Here is an 18,273-nt window from a genome sequence, read left to right as displayed (position 1 = left end):
CATTAAAAATCGGCCTTGTGCCTAATTTCTTCGGTGGCGGAGCAAATAAATACCACCCTTCATACCAATTGTCACTATCCAGCTCGCCTACTCTCCGGGGAGTTGGTCCCCATTTCCTCTTCACTCCTCCTCACATTAAAAATCGGCCTTGTGCCTAGTTTGTTCGGTGGGGGAGCAAATAAATATTCTTTTATTGGCCTTTCGGTCAAGATCAAAGTGTAGTATCTCTTCTTGCTACATTCTTTACTTATGTTTGTAACTTTGTGATATAAAGTGCGGGGATCACTTTTCTGTATAAATTTATTGTAAAATGATCACACACTTTACAACCAGTCAGTCTCAAAACCATTAAAGTCATTTTCCAGATCATTCAATTTGTTTTTGAAGGACTCCAGTTATTTTTAAGCATTCCAGTCATTCTTAATATCATTCAATTCATCCTTAAGTTCATTAAAGTCATTCTAAGTCATTTACTTTTTATTTATTTAAGTCATTTCAGCCCATTTTTCGGTCATTTTAGTTTATATTTAAGAATTTCATGCCAATCGTACATTCACGCATTCATTCATTACACGAGAGCACGCGACTAATTGCTATCGGCCTTGTTTAATTAGCATTTTAATTGATTTGCTAGAATTACGTTTGAATTGGTATTTTCTATAACATGTCAGAAAGATTGAAATATAATTTTCGTCTATCCGCAAGGTTAGGCCTTTAAATTAGACGGACGTAAATAAGAAACGTGCTTTCCTGTTACTTGATTGGACGTAAAGAATTTTGTTTTCTTCTGAATGAGCGTTCGTTTCCTCTCAATCCTTGTCCATCTCAAAGGAAGAAATACGATAAATGTTTCATTTGTTCTTTGAATTTTTACAAGTGTCTTTGAGTTGTCAACGAGAACTCAGAATAGTAAGATGCAGTTTGATCTCCGGAGAACCCGCAAAAGAAAAGGCCGTTTCTTTAAGCCTAATCCTCATGTCGGATGGCAATGTAAGAGGAGGAATGAAATCTACAAAAACGCTGATTGGTCGTTGGATGGAGGGGTGCGAGGTAGGCCAGTCTGTTTGAAAAAGGAGAATGATGAGTTGCGGGTGGAGGAGAGGCAGTTGCGGTGATCAGACTTTTCCATAAAATGGAAAAAGTTCAAAGAGAAAATAAATGCATGGCTTTGAAGGGAGAAGTGTTTTTCGGTTTTACAAAGCGGCGATATTTCCTTGTAAAGATGGGCAGGGATCGTCATTTGTGTATATAGCCTGTCTGGCATGTAAGTGTTAGATTATTTTTGCGGTTAGACTGAGACATGGAGGTGATACGTCACCAATAGATAATATCTAGATCATATATGGGTTTATCTGGAGATATGAAACACAACACGAGACGATTATATCTATTATAATAAATGTGTATTCTTGTCTGTTTGTTTGTGACCAATGACGTCATGGTTGTAGCCATATAATTGTCTATATATATATATATATATATATATATATATATATATATATATATATATAGTGCCACGCAAAAGTATTGGATACATTACATTTTTCTTCATAACTTTCTTCATAACTTTAATTAGGGTTTTAAATGTTACCTTAAATTTGGTCAGTATATTCCTATTACTAATACTTCCGATTACTATATATATATAATATATATATATATAATATATATACACATATATATATATAATATATATATATATATATATATATATATATATATATATATATATATATATTAAAGAAAATAGATGGAGACATGTCGAGTCGGGGGTAACAAATACAAAAAAGTGGGGAAAGGGAGGAATAATAAATGAAAAAGCGTTATGATATTTAATACTAAAACTATTCAAATAAAAAAGATGATATGCAATGTAACTTTCGGCCGACTTATTTTCAATAGAAATATCGTCCGGTGTGTCTGTTTCTGGCGCTCCGTAAAAAAATTAAGATATTGAGACAAAAATAAAACAATATATAAAACAACGTGACTTCAATGAAATAGAGCCTAAAACAACAAGTTTTCTCATAAAAGCAATTGATGTGCCCCATCCCCTGTGAGAACTGATTTTAAAGTGATAATTTTTATAAAAGATTAAAGGCAAGCTTTATTTATGTGGAAGAATAAGTAGACAAATCCTGATTGCCTTGCTGGCTTCCCTTGCTATTAGGTGACGCAACTCAAAACACAAGGGAAAATTCTTCAGCGTAACAGATATGAGTTTAAATAACAATTACAATATTAAAATTATTTTGCCAATGAATCAAGTCGCCATTCGTAGAACAGCTGGCTTGAGATCTCTTTCGATGGAAAATTACCCCCGGGGTTTGCTTAAGGTTGGAAATTGACCAATAGTATATAGAGAGAAAGAGAATGATACAATGACATTATTTCCCCATTTTAAATGTTGCAATAAAACGTCACAGAAGGCTTAACTCTGAATGTGTATATTGACGATTGGATATTTCATCTAAAATATATATTTATTTACAAAAACATTAGCTATGCAATAAATAGCAAGAAACTCATCCAAAGGCAGCTAATTATAAGAAAAATGAGAAGTGTTTATATCTCCCCATCAAGTTTTATAATTATTTTTTGGTTTTTTTTATTGAGAAAGGAATCACCATGTACCAAGGCCCAGGGGCCACTCGAGGATAAGGGTTAAAGAGTGTACATTGGTCAAAAAATGTAAATTTGGAAAACTGTATTACTTACGGGGAATGGCTCATCAAGAACTTGCTAACATTGGACTTGAAGATGGCTATAGTTTAATCAGCTGGAAAGCAGGTAAACGGAAGAGAGATTCACAGCTGTGCAATTCTCAGAAAGAAGCTTGGAATCTACGTTTAGGTTTAGCCACAGATAGAGAGAGAGGGAAATTATTGATATTTTTTACAGCCACACGAGTGTTTTCTGTGAATGTTTGGCGAGGAGGCACCATAGAGTTGGAGCTCAGACAAGCACTTGCCATGAATAAAACGATAAAACAGAGACAGGTTCGCAACGTCTTTTCTGTGAGAAAGAAAAGAGCATCCCCCACTAAGCTACGAAGTCTATTCTGAACTCTGTCTGTAGCTACTGACCAGATGTGACATCAGTTCTACTAAACACTATTTTGCATTTAACATTATGGTAATGCGAGAATTAAATAATTCAATTTCTGTTCCCATTCGAATACTTTTCTATAAATTTTGTTAATGCATTTAATTACCTTTAAGATGCTATTTATTATGCCACATTCCTAAATAAAATTCCTCACAGATATACGTTATAAATGCGCCCAAAGTCGATCGCTTTGTACAATATTGGCATCAGTGCAAAACGGAAGGTAAATAATATAAAATATACTTTTTTAAATCGGGATAGAGATACGCGTTTCACAAAGTACGTAGTGCATATTTATTTAATCCAAGGATATGTGTATAAAGCAAAATTAACTTTAGAGTAATTAATGGGTGAAATGGGGGTTTGGCCGAAATACTCCAGAGTCATCCAACGTGTCTTCACCCAGAATTGACGGAATAGCTCAGAGAATTCTATTATCACACAGTTACGATCATGCTTATTAGCATTCGATTTTTTCAGGAGACAATGAATATTCCCAACCTCAGTTCACAACAATAATCGCACTACCAGGTTTGTGTTTGGGAGAGCTAAGCGAGCAAGCTTGTAATTTTTGTCCGATCAAGAGTGCACTTATTTGAGACTCGAACCTACCAGGATTCTCCTGAAGTTGCGCAGGTGAAAGGTGTTGAGCCTGTTTTTTTTTGTTTTGTTGTTGTTTTTTTTTTTTGGTGGGTGTAGAGCTTTCATGATTTATTGCTGTATTACTAAATACCGAGATCATATGTATAACATGGAAAGAAACTGGAATATTAGGAATATCTCTATCCTTCAAGTAATCACAGGAAAAGAAATTCCAGAACAGCCTGGCAAATATGAGCGCTGAAACTAGTGCGAGAAAAATCCAAACAACCCCGTTTAAACTGATGTTTAGGATACTCATAAAATCTATCAGTTCGTCTTTGAAAAATTGGATGAATCTCTAGCATTCATTAAAAAAGGTTGAGAAACGTGTAAAATTCCAACTTTTGTTATTTATGTCAGACTCTGGAAACTGTATGGAATTTCTCACAGAACTCTATGTTTAATCTAGGACCGGGTCGAAGTCTCAAGTAATTCGTACTAATGTTCTTAGTATCGCCGCACTGGGAATTGAACCTTTCGTCTCTAAACTGTGACACAGAACTGATTATTATTAGTCCTTATATCGGTTGAGCCACATTTTCTACTGAAAGTGTGTGAGAATATCATCACAGATTAAAACAATTGTTTGAATAATTCAATATACGACGGATTCAATAAATATATCCAGACTCACGAGTTCGAAAGTAATATTGTATATAATGTACTGTTAGATTTTACATATACGATGTTAAATTCTATAGAAACATTCTTCATAAACATCCACCTAATAACTTAATCATTGTTAATTATGACAATGAAATTTCAAAATCGAGTTACTTCAATAGTCTGTTATGATATTTATAACTGATAAAATGTTCGGAATAGATTTAAGTGCGTGTGTAATTAACAGTGATTTTAGTTGCTTTTAGTAGAGTGTGATGGAATAATATATATATATATATATATATATATATATATATATATATATATATAGGTGTTAGTCTAGCGGTACTGATGAGTTGTGAAACAACGAAACAGGTCTGTATGTCGATGACTAAAATATATTTTATATATGTATATATATATATATATATATATATATATATATATATATAGATAGATAGATAGATATGTTTTATTTTTATTATCGTTTTATCTGCTCTGCAATAGTATTGAGCACTTTCGTCAGGTTTTACTAATTACCATTTTGTCTATATATATATATATATATATATATATATATATATATATATATATATAATATAGTGCCGAAACAGTAATGAAACTTGATAATTTGTAGTTTACAAATTGGTTTAAAACTGATAGCCGACAGTATCATAATGCTTTGACTTTTATTTACACACACACACACGCACACACAGATATATATATATATATATATATATATATATATATATATATATATACATATATGAGAGAGAGAGAGAGAGAGAGAGAGCGTGTGTGTATGTGTATTAATAAATGGGAGAGAACCCGAAGCAGAATGTCTGCTTATTAAGGAAAATTTAAAGATAAGTGTGTAATATTAATTTATACATGTTTCAATCTTTTATGCACATAATTCAGTATGCATATATATAAAACTATATAAATAGCTTATATTATATTTTACTTTATCTTCCTTGCGAAATTGGTAATTAAATCCATTACATACTTTTGCATTGTCGATATTTTTCATCTTGTGTGCACCCGCTTCTATCTCTTTCTCTATCTCTCTTTCTTTCACACACACACACATACACACACGCACACACACACACACACACACACACACACACACACACACATATATATATATATATATATATATATATAGTCTAGCGGCACTGATGAGTTGTGAAACAACGAAACAGGTCTGTATGTCGATGACTAAAATATATTTTATATTTCATATATATATATATATATATAAACAAATACGGCATAATCATGTTCACACGCCAGTTCCTGTCAGGTCATCGAAGATAGCAACTTCGAACCAGGTCAATACTAAAATGTTAACCATTTGGGAATTCCACTTGCTGTGTGTGTTTTCCGCTTAACTCGGTATTGTTTCCAGTCAGTTTTTGGTCTCTTCTTTCCACTGGACCTTAGCAGTGCAGATATAGCATCGATGTGGTTGGCGATTGCGCAACCCTTGCCCCCCCAATTACACAAGCAGCTACTTTTAAGGAGTATCCATGGTCTCTTGAGACTGAACAGAGACATCGATATATCATAAATACAATTTGATAAAATTTTCTTTTCTAAGAAATTTCTAAAATAGTTTAAAAACACAACATGCGTGATAAAATACATTTCATCCATTGATATGTTGCAAGCTTTGTAAAAGAATTTGATTTAATTCTAATTAGTCGGAATATATAATTTGTCGGGCAGGGCATTAACATTACTCCTTTAATTATCGAGGTACTACTTTGTTCCCTCACTTTGTTTAATATGTTAATAATAATATTATTTGGTTTTTGGTGATGATTTTGTACATGCCATAAACACGAATGTAAATAAAATGCTAAATTATTAAGCATCGTGTCCTCAATGTAAAATTAAATATCATAAATATATATACGATAATAATAATAATAATAATAATAATAATAATCTATATAATTATAAAACTCAAATGACCTTGTAACGAGTGATGCAACCCACTTTCCGGTTTACGACATCCGGTTGCGCATGCGTGCATAAAAATTAACCCCTAACAACGTAACCAAATAAATACAAATCGCTCCTTTTGCAGATTTTGACTTGCGCACTGAAATATTAACGGAATTATTTCGAAATTTTTATTTAACATGGGAAGAGTGGATGTGTTTTGCAACTATTCTTTATTACAACTATACTGTCGCTATTTTCTTACAACTAAACAACTTTAACCCGTTGACAAACATAAGAACAATTGTAGTAAAGCTACTACTACTACTACTACTACTACTACTACTACTACTACTACTACTACTACTACTCTTTATCCGTCCCTTTTCCTTCCTTCCTTCTTGTACATTTTGTTTTTCATTTCTAGATACACAATAGTTGTGTGAGAACTGTGAATTTATTGACACATTTACTAATCTGTTTCAATATTAGTTTTATTTTATTTTATTTAGGTTTTTTTTTCTTTGCTTCAGGTTTTAATAATAATAATAATTATTTTTTTTTTTAGATTTTAAGTTTTGATAACTTGGTTTAATGATTCCAATATGGGTTTTTCATTCTTATATTTCTCATCGATAGGTTCATGTGCGTTTTTGCTGCTAAATGACTTTCGTCGGCGTTCGATTCGTAGGAAAATCATGTTTAATTTTCGATTTTTGAGCGATTATTCGGAAAAATAGGTAACTTTACACAAATAGGGAGGATTTTTTTTCATGTTTGAGTGATCCGTCTGTGATTTTTCATTTTAATATATTTTCATAGAAATGTGTCTGTTATGTCAAAATAAAACCTATTTTTAAGTCACAAGTGTCACGCTCATACATGAATTCCATAGCTAATATAACATACTGACCCAACGGGTCACGACTAGTCAAGTAATCATATAGAACTAATTAAACCTATACTTTCCTCTTTTTAGGAGAATGTCTTAAAATTCTGGCACAATTTATGAATTTTTGAATGCCACCCAATAGAATAAATAGTGGTGATGAATATGACGCATTATATCACGTGTGCGCGTGTATATATATATATATATATATATATATATATATATATATATATATATATATATATATATATATATATGTATATATATATATAGGAGAAGCAAATATCTGATTTAAAAAAAACCATAAAGCGGAAGACCAGTACCCGCATTAAGCTGGTCTGCAGTTTAATTTGTTGCTGGCTATCTTGCTCTTGCTTGTTGCTGGATCTCAACATTTTGAACCGAGAGAGAGACTTAGCTGTCGTACAAAGCTAAGACTCTGTAACATCATATTTGTATAGATACTCCCTCAGACATTTGGGCTCCTGGATTTTAAATGTCTGAGGGAGTGGCACTCGTCTGACAAAACGTTGCAATCATATATATATATATATATATATATATATATATATATATATTTATATATATATATTTATATATAACTGTAAAAACTCGAAGTTGCCATGCGTAATTCGACGTTAGGTATACGCTGTACACGTGCAAAAATATTTATTTTACGTTTAACTGCATTAATTTGTCAAGTTTTCACATGCGTGTGTCGTTACTTCAGATAATAGGGAATACGGCTAGAGAGCTAATTGTTTCGGTTTCGATTTCAGCTGCTGATAAACAAGTCTATTATTTAACATTAAGAACCACTACTGTGTGTTGGGTACAATATAAGTATCAATAAAGACAAATGCGAAATCTGTATAACTTTGAATATCATAGTTTACAACCGGCCAACGTCGAGCACCTACTAGTATATACATATATAGGAATCTCCGTCTTTTTTCTCGCCATGTTTTTTTTTTTTTTTTTTTTATGAATGCGACAAGTCTTCTTACATTTCTTGATTATTAAATGGAAAAATAAAATCACGGATTTTCTCCTTCATTAAATCAAAACCTCTTTCGGTTTTAATCCCCATAATAGGCTGAACCGAAGCCGGATGCCGTTTAAGAACCTGACACTTTACACAGCTTAATCGTTCAAGGAGCTTCCCACTTAGACTCTTCGTCTATTGAAGTTCTCAAGATTGATTCGCCGAGTGACATTTTAATATTAAATAGGATCAAATATACTCAGAATTAATATGCGCAAAATCCTAACCGTAAAGAAAATCCCATATAATCTTAGAAATAAAGAAATGGAGCCAGAAAAATAATGATGCGTCTTTATATAACGAAAATAAAATGAGGTAATATCGCGTCTGTCTCTACGTCTGTTTCTCGCCTCTATTTACCTTTAATAAATACGCGTTGAACTATTTATTGCGGTGTTGTCCATCAAACATGACGTCTAGTGCTACCAAATAAGACTGCATTAAATATTGTGTTTCTGAACTTCAATACGCCAAACATTGTTTTATTTCTTTTATTATTGTTTTATTTTTGTGCCTTTGACCCTGTTCTGAATCGGCAGTTCTTGAGCCCACTGGCAAGGCGTAGCCAACGACCGACTGGAAATATTAAGATAACTGGAGAGCACATAAAGTACCTGGTATTCCCAAATGGGCACTTATTGTAGTATTGACCAGGCTCAATGTTGCATTATGAAAAAAGGCTCAATGTTGCATTATGAAAAAAGGCTCAATGTTGCATTATGAAAAAATATCTGAGGATATGAAAAAAAAAAAACCTGAAGCACAAAACGAGCTATTTAATGCCGAATCTGTTTATTCTGAAAAACGCTTTTATTCTTGCAGTTCTTTATATCTTCAAATATTTATTCCTATTATTTGGTTTGGTGGTTTTACAGAGAAAAATTGATGTTTTTTTTCTTTGGATTTGCAGAACATGCTAAGTTTTTGCAACGGAAAAAAAGCAAAAACCATATCATCAATGTTTGGCGCATTTTATGTCAGAAAGCCAGTATCTCAAGACAGCTAGAACTGGTAGCAGCAGGAACGGAAGATTTGAAAGAATTCTGAAAAATATATCTATAATATTACTCTCATCTGTCTGTTTAAATGTATGTATGTAATTATGTATATCTCGCAAAAAAACTTTCGACAAGGCGACGGATTTTCACGAGATCAGTATCGTTTTGAAGCTGGACCCTTCGGACGACAAATATCGAAAAATTGAAAAACAAAACATTAATTACTTCATCCTCAACTTGGCACTATTTTACAAGGAAGGATCGCTTTTTTCGCTGATATTTTCGAAAGTCATACCCCGCCTTTTGATTGACTAGCCTTAATTCAAACATTCGTCACTTGCGGTTTGGCGATGAGCGCAATAGCAAAGACATCACATTTTTTTCACGTTCTTTTCCTCCTTCGCGATACGAGTTCGAGCCCTTCTGCTTAGTACAATTTTTTTTTTTTTGGCTTTGCTTAACACACATCTCCAAACATCCGGGTAACGCCGGGCACCCAGGCTATTTTTAATTAATGTTTGAACATGACGAGCTCTTTATCGCGTAAATTTGTAGGCAATAATCTTATATTTTTATTTGTTTCGGTTGCCTTTTTGAGTGCTCTTTGAAATACATATTTCAACAACTCTGAATTTTATATTGTGAATAAAAACATTTCTTTCATACAATTTGGGATACATCCTTGAAAATCCGTTCTACGAAGTATGCGCTTAACTAGTTCTGTTTCATGATAATATAGCTTTGTTTACTCCCAGAAGGTGTACCTATCTAAGATTTACCTTAAATCTATAAAAGAGATATGTTTATTGCGAATTGCCAAAGGTGTCCGTGTTGGAAAGTCTCAATAGAGCTACCTAAGCTATTTCCCGAAACCATAAATCACCATTGTTGTGCTGAGATGTCTTTCTCATAAGATGTAGATGCCGACGTGTTAAATAATGGGTGGATCGAAAATTGTCTGCTTGTGTTTAAAGTTACGGAAAAGAATAGAAGATTCCATTACGACGAGTGATACGTAATACAGGAAGTTTGATCATGCGCGGCAGTCCTAGATGACACGTTGCGAAGATGTTTTCTCTTTGTAACTTGACAGCGCTGTGAGGGAATGTAAAAATTTCAAAAACCAAGCTGTTTAGCTAATCAGACACAATGTTATTGATTTTTACGATTGATTTTAAAATGAGTAATGTAGAAATGATTTTCTGTCAATTCTTTATTTGCTGAGCGTATATATATATATATATATATATATATATATATATATATATATATATATATAGCCAGTAGAGTTTAGTTTCCTAGAAGTACATCCAATGAAACAACATGTGTCTACCAAAGAGTGCTCTATGAGTGAACAGAGCAGGTATATTAAATTTATTTTTGATTGAAATATCAGTTTTCGACTGTAATTTTGGCCTGAAGACGTAATCCCCCAACGCGGGTAATTACAGAAACATGTATGCACATATGTAGCCATTAATGTTTGTATAAATAAATTATATATATATATATATATATATATATATATATATAAGATATATATAAGTAATGAAATCAAAAGGATGTAGTATTTACCTGATATACGCAATAAAAAAAACACAGAGACATTACTATTCATCGGGCAACACATTACGCCCCGTCAACGAAACAGTGTTTCAGGTGCTTTTTACAAGATAGTAGCCAGAGTTATTTTGTGGCTGTGTAAAATCAAAGAATTTTCTCATTTCAGTGATAATAATTGGTAAAAACAGTAAATAGTCGGTATTTTTCGTGTAATTATATAAATCTGCCGTGTTTGAAATACTTTAGTTAAAATCGTCTGCCTTTACTCATATCCGATAGTTATTTTTAAAACACGTAATTCCCTTGGGTATAACATTCATATGTAGAAAACATTTGAAAATATCCACTTTTCAAGTCAAACATATCAGCCAGTCTCCTATATCTATAAATCTTCAGCCAATAGATCATCTATGGAATATTTTTTACTAAATAAATGTTGAAGCCTAACCATTAGCGTTCTTTCCTTAGAGACAGAGTACCAAGCAATTTCAAACCTAATAGCACCTGCACTGCCTGCAAAGCTTTACCGCTGTCGCATCGACGCAGAGTTTCATCCATAAGCATATTTTGCAAAAACTCCTACTGGACGTTCCTAAACTAATATACTGCACTTGTAGATCCTCAACGTATACACATTTACATACTTTGATACCAGTAACATTCTATTCCTATCTCGAAGATGTATCTGAATTTCGGAAGATTACCTACCCTAACAGCTTCTTTTCTCGTACTGCTTGTCTTTAGAATTTCCTTCTTGTTGTTTGCTATCGCCACTGTATAAACAGGCAGAAATTTAAATGTAATTTGAACAAAGATGTTGCTGCTAAAATCCCCACTCACGTTTCTTCTATCATCTTGGCTCTTATCTTAATTATTACATTTCAGTATCAATTGTATTTGTTTGGTGGTGAAAAAATTGGAAAAGGTCGCAGATGAAAAATTATTAAAAAAATACAAAAAAACAACGTGTTTGTATTCCGTACAAGTTTTAGAATTTACACATCGAAGAAACCTGTTGATCTTGTAACTAAGGTTGAACGAACGCAAAAAGTCATCTTTAATATTATTTAATATTATACAGACATTAATATACTTGGGCAGCATTTTTCTTTAATGCATGTTTCATTGAAGAGCAGAGACAACTCTTGCTTGTTTTTCTAGCAATCCATTTTTTTTTAATTTTTGGCGCGTTAATATTCGAACGTTCTGTTCGAGTGTAAAAAGAAATTTGCCGTAATCGCGACCGCTCATGACTCGCCTGAGGACGACTTATTGGAGTCGAAAACGTTCGCAACTACGTCAAATTTATTTTCACAATCACAGAACGTTCGAACATTAACCCGCAAAAGTTTAAAATAAAATGGATTGCAAAAGAAACAAACAGGAATCGTCCGCTCTCTTCACTGAAATATTATAGTTATCTGTTAGGACACGTGGGGGCGGGATGCTCAACACTCGATATGGTATATATAGAGAGTTAAATGTGAGTATAAAACGTTCACTCCAAACGGATTGTTCTAATATTATCAGTCAATCTATGATATATATGGATTTCATATCGGAACAATTGATTACAAAAATATAAAAAAACAATAAATCTTAATTTAACATTATGGAATAGATTAATTATAACGCACTAGACATATCATTTATAAAATACTCATGATAACCATGATTACATTGGATTTACGTATGTCAGGTATATCATCATCATCATCATCATCATCATTATCATCATCATTATCATCATCATCATCATCGGTTTACATGTTCGCATGATGTGGACGTTTTGAAATTCTAGCACACACACACACTCATATATATATATATATATATATATATATATATATATATATATATATATATATATATATATATATACGATGTCTTGGGAATGATCTCTACCAAACTGCTGTATCAATGTTTGGTTTACAGACTGCGAACTTGATATAATCGGTATTCAGACCTGTGGAACCAAATCGATTTGTTTTTTTAACCGGAATAAATAGCTGCTAAGGTATACACATTTTTAAAATTCGAATTTGCGATGCGTGATTCTGACGTAATGTGTATACCGTACGCGTGCAAACTTATTCATTTTACGTTAACTGGCTTAATCTGTCAATGTGTCGTTAATTCAGATGCTAGGGAATACCGCTAGAGAACAAAGTGTTTTGGTTTCGATTCTAGCTGCTGACGACTGTTGTGGAGTACAAATCCCGCCTAATTGAATACTACGTGGAATCAACCAGTTCTATGAATAACACTGGTTTCAGAGACTAAATGGAAACATTCATACCATGTTTAACCACCTGCTACGAACACGTTCCTCTCATACCACTTTAGTGGCCCCTGTATTCTTTATGATAAATACATATCATATTTTATACACTTTACACTACTTGTGGTTTCTTTCATAGCACAGGTCTACAACAGCAACGAAGTCTTTTTTTTAATATTTAGAATCACTGATGTGTGTACGTTTTACCTACTGGCATTTTTTGATTTGGTGGCGTCTTTTAGACACGTACTTCAAAAGTGATCTATTTCTGACCACGTCTATTTTATCATGCTTTCAGTAAAGCGAATTGTTATCACTTCTACTTTTGTTCATCCTGTGTCTCTCCTGTGAACTGCGCCTTTCTACTTCAACTATTCTATATCTACTAACACTAGAGCCCTCGTCCATTTTATCTGCTTAGCCAGGTTTCTAGTGCGATAGCTTTTGAAACATGAAAGGACTTCACTAGTATTTGGTAATAACGTTCGTTTCGCTATTGAATACCTTGAAATGTTCTCACAATTATCAAATCATTTTTCTCCGATAGGTCTATAAAGGTAGTTGTTGACCGACGAAAGTCCGAAGTAAATTAATACTGGCGTAGATCTCAATGATCCATCCTCGTCAACCTTCTTTCTAATCTTAATAAATGATATTCCGAATCACATTATGACAATTCAATGGCATATATGCTGACGACAGACTATTTATGACAACACATCGAAAAGCATTGTTGACCAAAATCTTTCTCACTTCTCTGTGTTCTGGCTTGCAGTGTGTTGTGCTATGGGGTTAGAGTAACTTGTTTGTTGAAATCTCTCCAAATCTCATCTATTCCATTCACAACATATGCTGCTTGGATTATCATTTCTAGACAGTGGAAATGAAGGACTCTCTCCTTATAGAAACCTTCTAAACTGTGTCAATCCTTTTATTGTAATAAAATATCAATATTTCATAAAGTATACGTCACAAAAATAGAATTAAATTATATCATCAAAGGACTGCTTCTGCAGTAGTTATTTCCCAAACTTTTATTCAAATTCATGCATATTCACGAATTTATGACATCCTATTCTTTATTGTAGAATTTCCACTGTCCCTCGCTTTATTGCAGTTCTCTTAAATGTAGTTTTAGGGCAAAAATGCAATGCCTATTCATGGAAACTTTATTTTTTATTATATTTTTCTGTCAAAGAATAATAAACAAAAGCACATCCTATGTGCTAAGCCTCAAAATAAATGAATTATTTATCGATATATCCAGCATTTTTTAGAATAACTTTAAACAACCTATTGTTCATCGCGGAAGTCAATTGCTTGATCTGAAAAAGAAGTTATGGCTCTGGCGACATCAACTATTTTCCTTCATAGGGCATCCTTTTAAGTAAATTACTTTCCTCTCTCATAAACACCTCTTTTCAATATTGACCAGAGATGTTCAATAGGGGTAAGGTCTGGAGTATACGGGTACCAGGTCATGAGGATTCAAGGAAGGCTGCAGCCGCCCTAGCAGAATGGAATAAAAATACTTTGAAAGTGACGTGACAATGGTAGGGCGTCTAGAAATGGCGACAAAGTATTATCCAAAAAATACCGTGTACGTATTACTGGTAAGCTTTACACTCTCTAGCACTCGGAATTGTTCAAAATATTATCCTCAATGATTTCTGCTCAAAGTATGATGCCTTTTCCTTCTTGTTGGCGATGAACTCTTTAAGGTGTCGGAGCTCCTTTTGGGTTTCAAAAATTTGGCCTAATCTATTCGCACCGTCAAGGGTAGCAAGGGCCTCATACGTAAATAAAACGTGTTGGTATTCCATTTCCATGTAATTCTGTGTCCAATCCATTCGTTTTCCCTCATGATGTTTGCTCAGTCGAGGCCTTGGAAAAGGTTTGATGTTTATTGTCATCTCAATTAACACATTCATCGGGCCTACCTGGATCTTGGAGCAATTCCAGCTCTTGCAAAAAAAGGGAAGAACTGGTGCTGTTTGGGTTTCGGTTGACTTATCTACGAATTTTCCTAATATCACGATCAGAAATGTTTCTTCTGGTGCGCTTATCTTTTCTGGATTGGATATTGGGGTTGTTCACAAATAAATCCAATGTTCTTGGATTCATTTTTAGCTTTAGTGGACAAATCTTTAGTGGACAATACTTCTTTGAATCAACAAACAGTCCTTTGCTTTTTGATCACCTTCAATTGTCAGTAATTTTTACTTGATATTGTAAGAGACTTGCAATAACGCGATGGACAGCGGAAATCCCTTGATAATAAATAAAATTCCATAAAATCGTGACTATCGCATGAATTTTGGGAAATAACTAAGATTAAAGCAGTTTTTTTATTATACAATTTTAAATCTTTTGTGACGTATATTTTGTGAAATATTTAGATTTTACTAATCTGCAATAAAGCGATTGACACAGTTTATATACAAGCCCCTTACAATTATTTTCACCACAACCCTGAAATAGAAGAATTAAATCATTTTTTTATAAGTTTTCCCATCGTCCAGTGACGAATGCTTGCATTATTGTGCCCGTCTATTAAATACGTTATTTGGCACGCAGTTATCTACCTTTTTAAGAAACAGACATATTCTAAGATTAAAGTAGTGTTTTTATGTCTAAAGAACCCTTGCTAAAAGGACTCTTCCCTTACTTGACAGAGTACAAAATCGATTCAGCAATGTAGTGGGAGAGGATAGCTTCACATCACTCCAGCCCCCCAAAGCCCACAGAGAAATGGTTTCAATTAGCAAAAAAAAAAGTATTCGTAATAAAGTTAAGGAGTCAGGAAATTTATATCAAAACTTTTATTCCATAAGCATTAATTTTCTCGTCTTTTTTATGACTACTCATACGAGACAAAGCATATTAGCACTTAAAATGTAAGAATCTACTATTTGAGATCGTCCTCAATATGGGATCTAAAACCAATTACCAGCGAGATGCCTGTTCACAATAAATTTAAATATTTTGCGGAGTAATATAGTCATGGAAGCAGAAAAGAGGGGGGTGGATGGAATTCAAAAGTATAGTAATCCCAGAGAAGAATATATTAGAGTAGAAGGCTTTCCGTCATCTAGAGACCTCAACATTGAATGGGTGGCTTTTGCTGTACGTTAGGTTAGTCGGGAGTAAGTAGTTCGAAGGGACACAAGGTCTCTCAGTTTATCAGAAAACATTCTAGTAAAGTACTTGTAAAACGTTCACAGGCATTCTCAACATTTTCCTGGTAATATCTATAAAAATGCACCTCCGTCCAGGTGATCTTTAAACCTTATCTTCTTATTTCGTACGTCAGAGTGAATACTGAATGTGAACAGCGTATACTCGACTGATATGAATATGTCAGTATCTCTACATTTCCGGTTGGCAGCTGTTGTCTTGTTAGTCGTGCCGTTTCCATCCTCCTCAGGTGTCCCATCCATTTAAGATACTTCTGTTATCAGTAGATCATCCATAGATCGCACGCCTGCATGTTCTAGCATTTCCCGATCGCTTATCTTGTCCTGTCAGACGACATTAATAATCTCATTGATATGACGTGTCATATATCCATGTAGCGGTATATATTCAATGCTTCCACTCCAGGAAGAAAAGTTGTCGTACGATGAAATAACCAAACTTTGCGTACAGCTACACCCAAGCCATTTTGTGTAACATGCTTCAATCATATATAATACATACGGTATTTTTAAACTTATCATAATCGTTGGCCTCGTCGTCGTTATTATCGTAGTCATCGCCATCATCATCATCATCATCATCATCATCATCATCATCATCATCATCATCATCGAGAAAAAGGTTTAATTCCATTTTATATACACGCACATACATGTATTATATTAAGGACCGATATATTTATACGGGGGATAGACCAGATTTTTCCTTTCTTCTCTCCCCTGCTTTCAAGTCTGATCATGATGGGCAGCAGAGGGCAACTTTGCTGGCATTTAGTTAATGGACTGATCCAATATATTTACTAATATTTATGCACATACGGGTGACCTCTGTCTCGATGAATTTAGGATCGGCATTAATCATATTACATTTATTTGCAGCTATCGGAGATCGATAGCAGACATAAACGCATTTTGGTGCGTTGGACATTTTTAAAGGCCGAAAACAGTAAGGGGCGTTCGGGGATACTGGACGGCATTCAATAACCTCGCTTCTGCACACAGACATGAACTATTGAATTTTCTTCCGTTCAACTCTTGAGGACGCCTGAGCAAAGTGATTTCCTCTGTTTGAAATGGGCGCCGCTGGTGGGTTTATTTTGTTCTTTGTTTTCAATAAGACTCAATAACAGTCTCAATTTGATTCTTGAAACGGCATTTAAGAATTTACACAATAAAAAGCGGAAACATCAGGTGTCTACGTTACTGATACTTCACTGTTTATATTAGAAACCGTACGTATGCTGTCCACTTATAGGAATAAGCCCCGAGTGACAGTTTGAATACCTGTCATCAAAGTCAACTCTATATCCATTATGACTACATCTCGTAAATTCTAGGCGTTGATAAAGAAAACTAAGCAAAACAAACTTTTCCCTTGTGTGGTGCAACGTATATAAATACTTGTTGACATGCATTAAAAAACTTTTTAAATACATATATTCTGTAACTAAAGCAACTAGTCCTGCCGGCATTCCAATTGTAATGCTGAAGAATCCTCAACCAGTACTAGTTCCCATAATTACAAAACTGTTTAAGCATTGTTTTAAGGAGAATTGCTTCCCAACACCCGGGAAAACCTCATCAGTATGCCTCGTGCTAATGAATTCAACTGATCGATTATCTAACTCTCAGTAAAGACCAATATGTTTCCTGTGCATCATGAGTAAGTGGCTAGAATCTGTGTTTCATAGAATAATAGTCAACCACCTCAATAATATAACCTCCTTAGAGGGCATGTAATATGGGTTCCGTTCTGCTATATGTAAAGCAGATGTGCTAACGGCCATATCTCATAGGATTAACGTACATCTCGACGGAGGTTTCCTTTCTAGGGCAATTGAACATGGCATATGGAAGGCCTTTGATAGGGTATGGTACAAAGGTCTACTTCACAAGATCTCCAGCTATGGTATAGCTGGAAATGTTTTCTCAATTATTTCACTCTGCTAAGTTCATGAGAGTAGTGAATGATGGGCAGAAATCAGAAG

Source organism: Euprymna scolopes, chromosome 22 (genome assembly GCF_053919585.1).
Source record: "Euprymna scolopes isolate OS-2025 chromosome 22, ASM5391958v1, whole genome shotgun sequence".
Taxonomy (NCBI): domain Eukaryota; kingdom Metazoa; phylum Mollusca; class Cephalopoda; order Sepiida; family Sepiolidae; genus Euprymna; species Euprymna scolopes.
The sequence above is the reverse complement of the archived record's forward strand: the minus strand, read 5'-3'. Positions refer to the sequence as shown.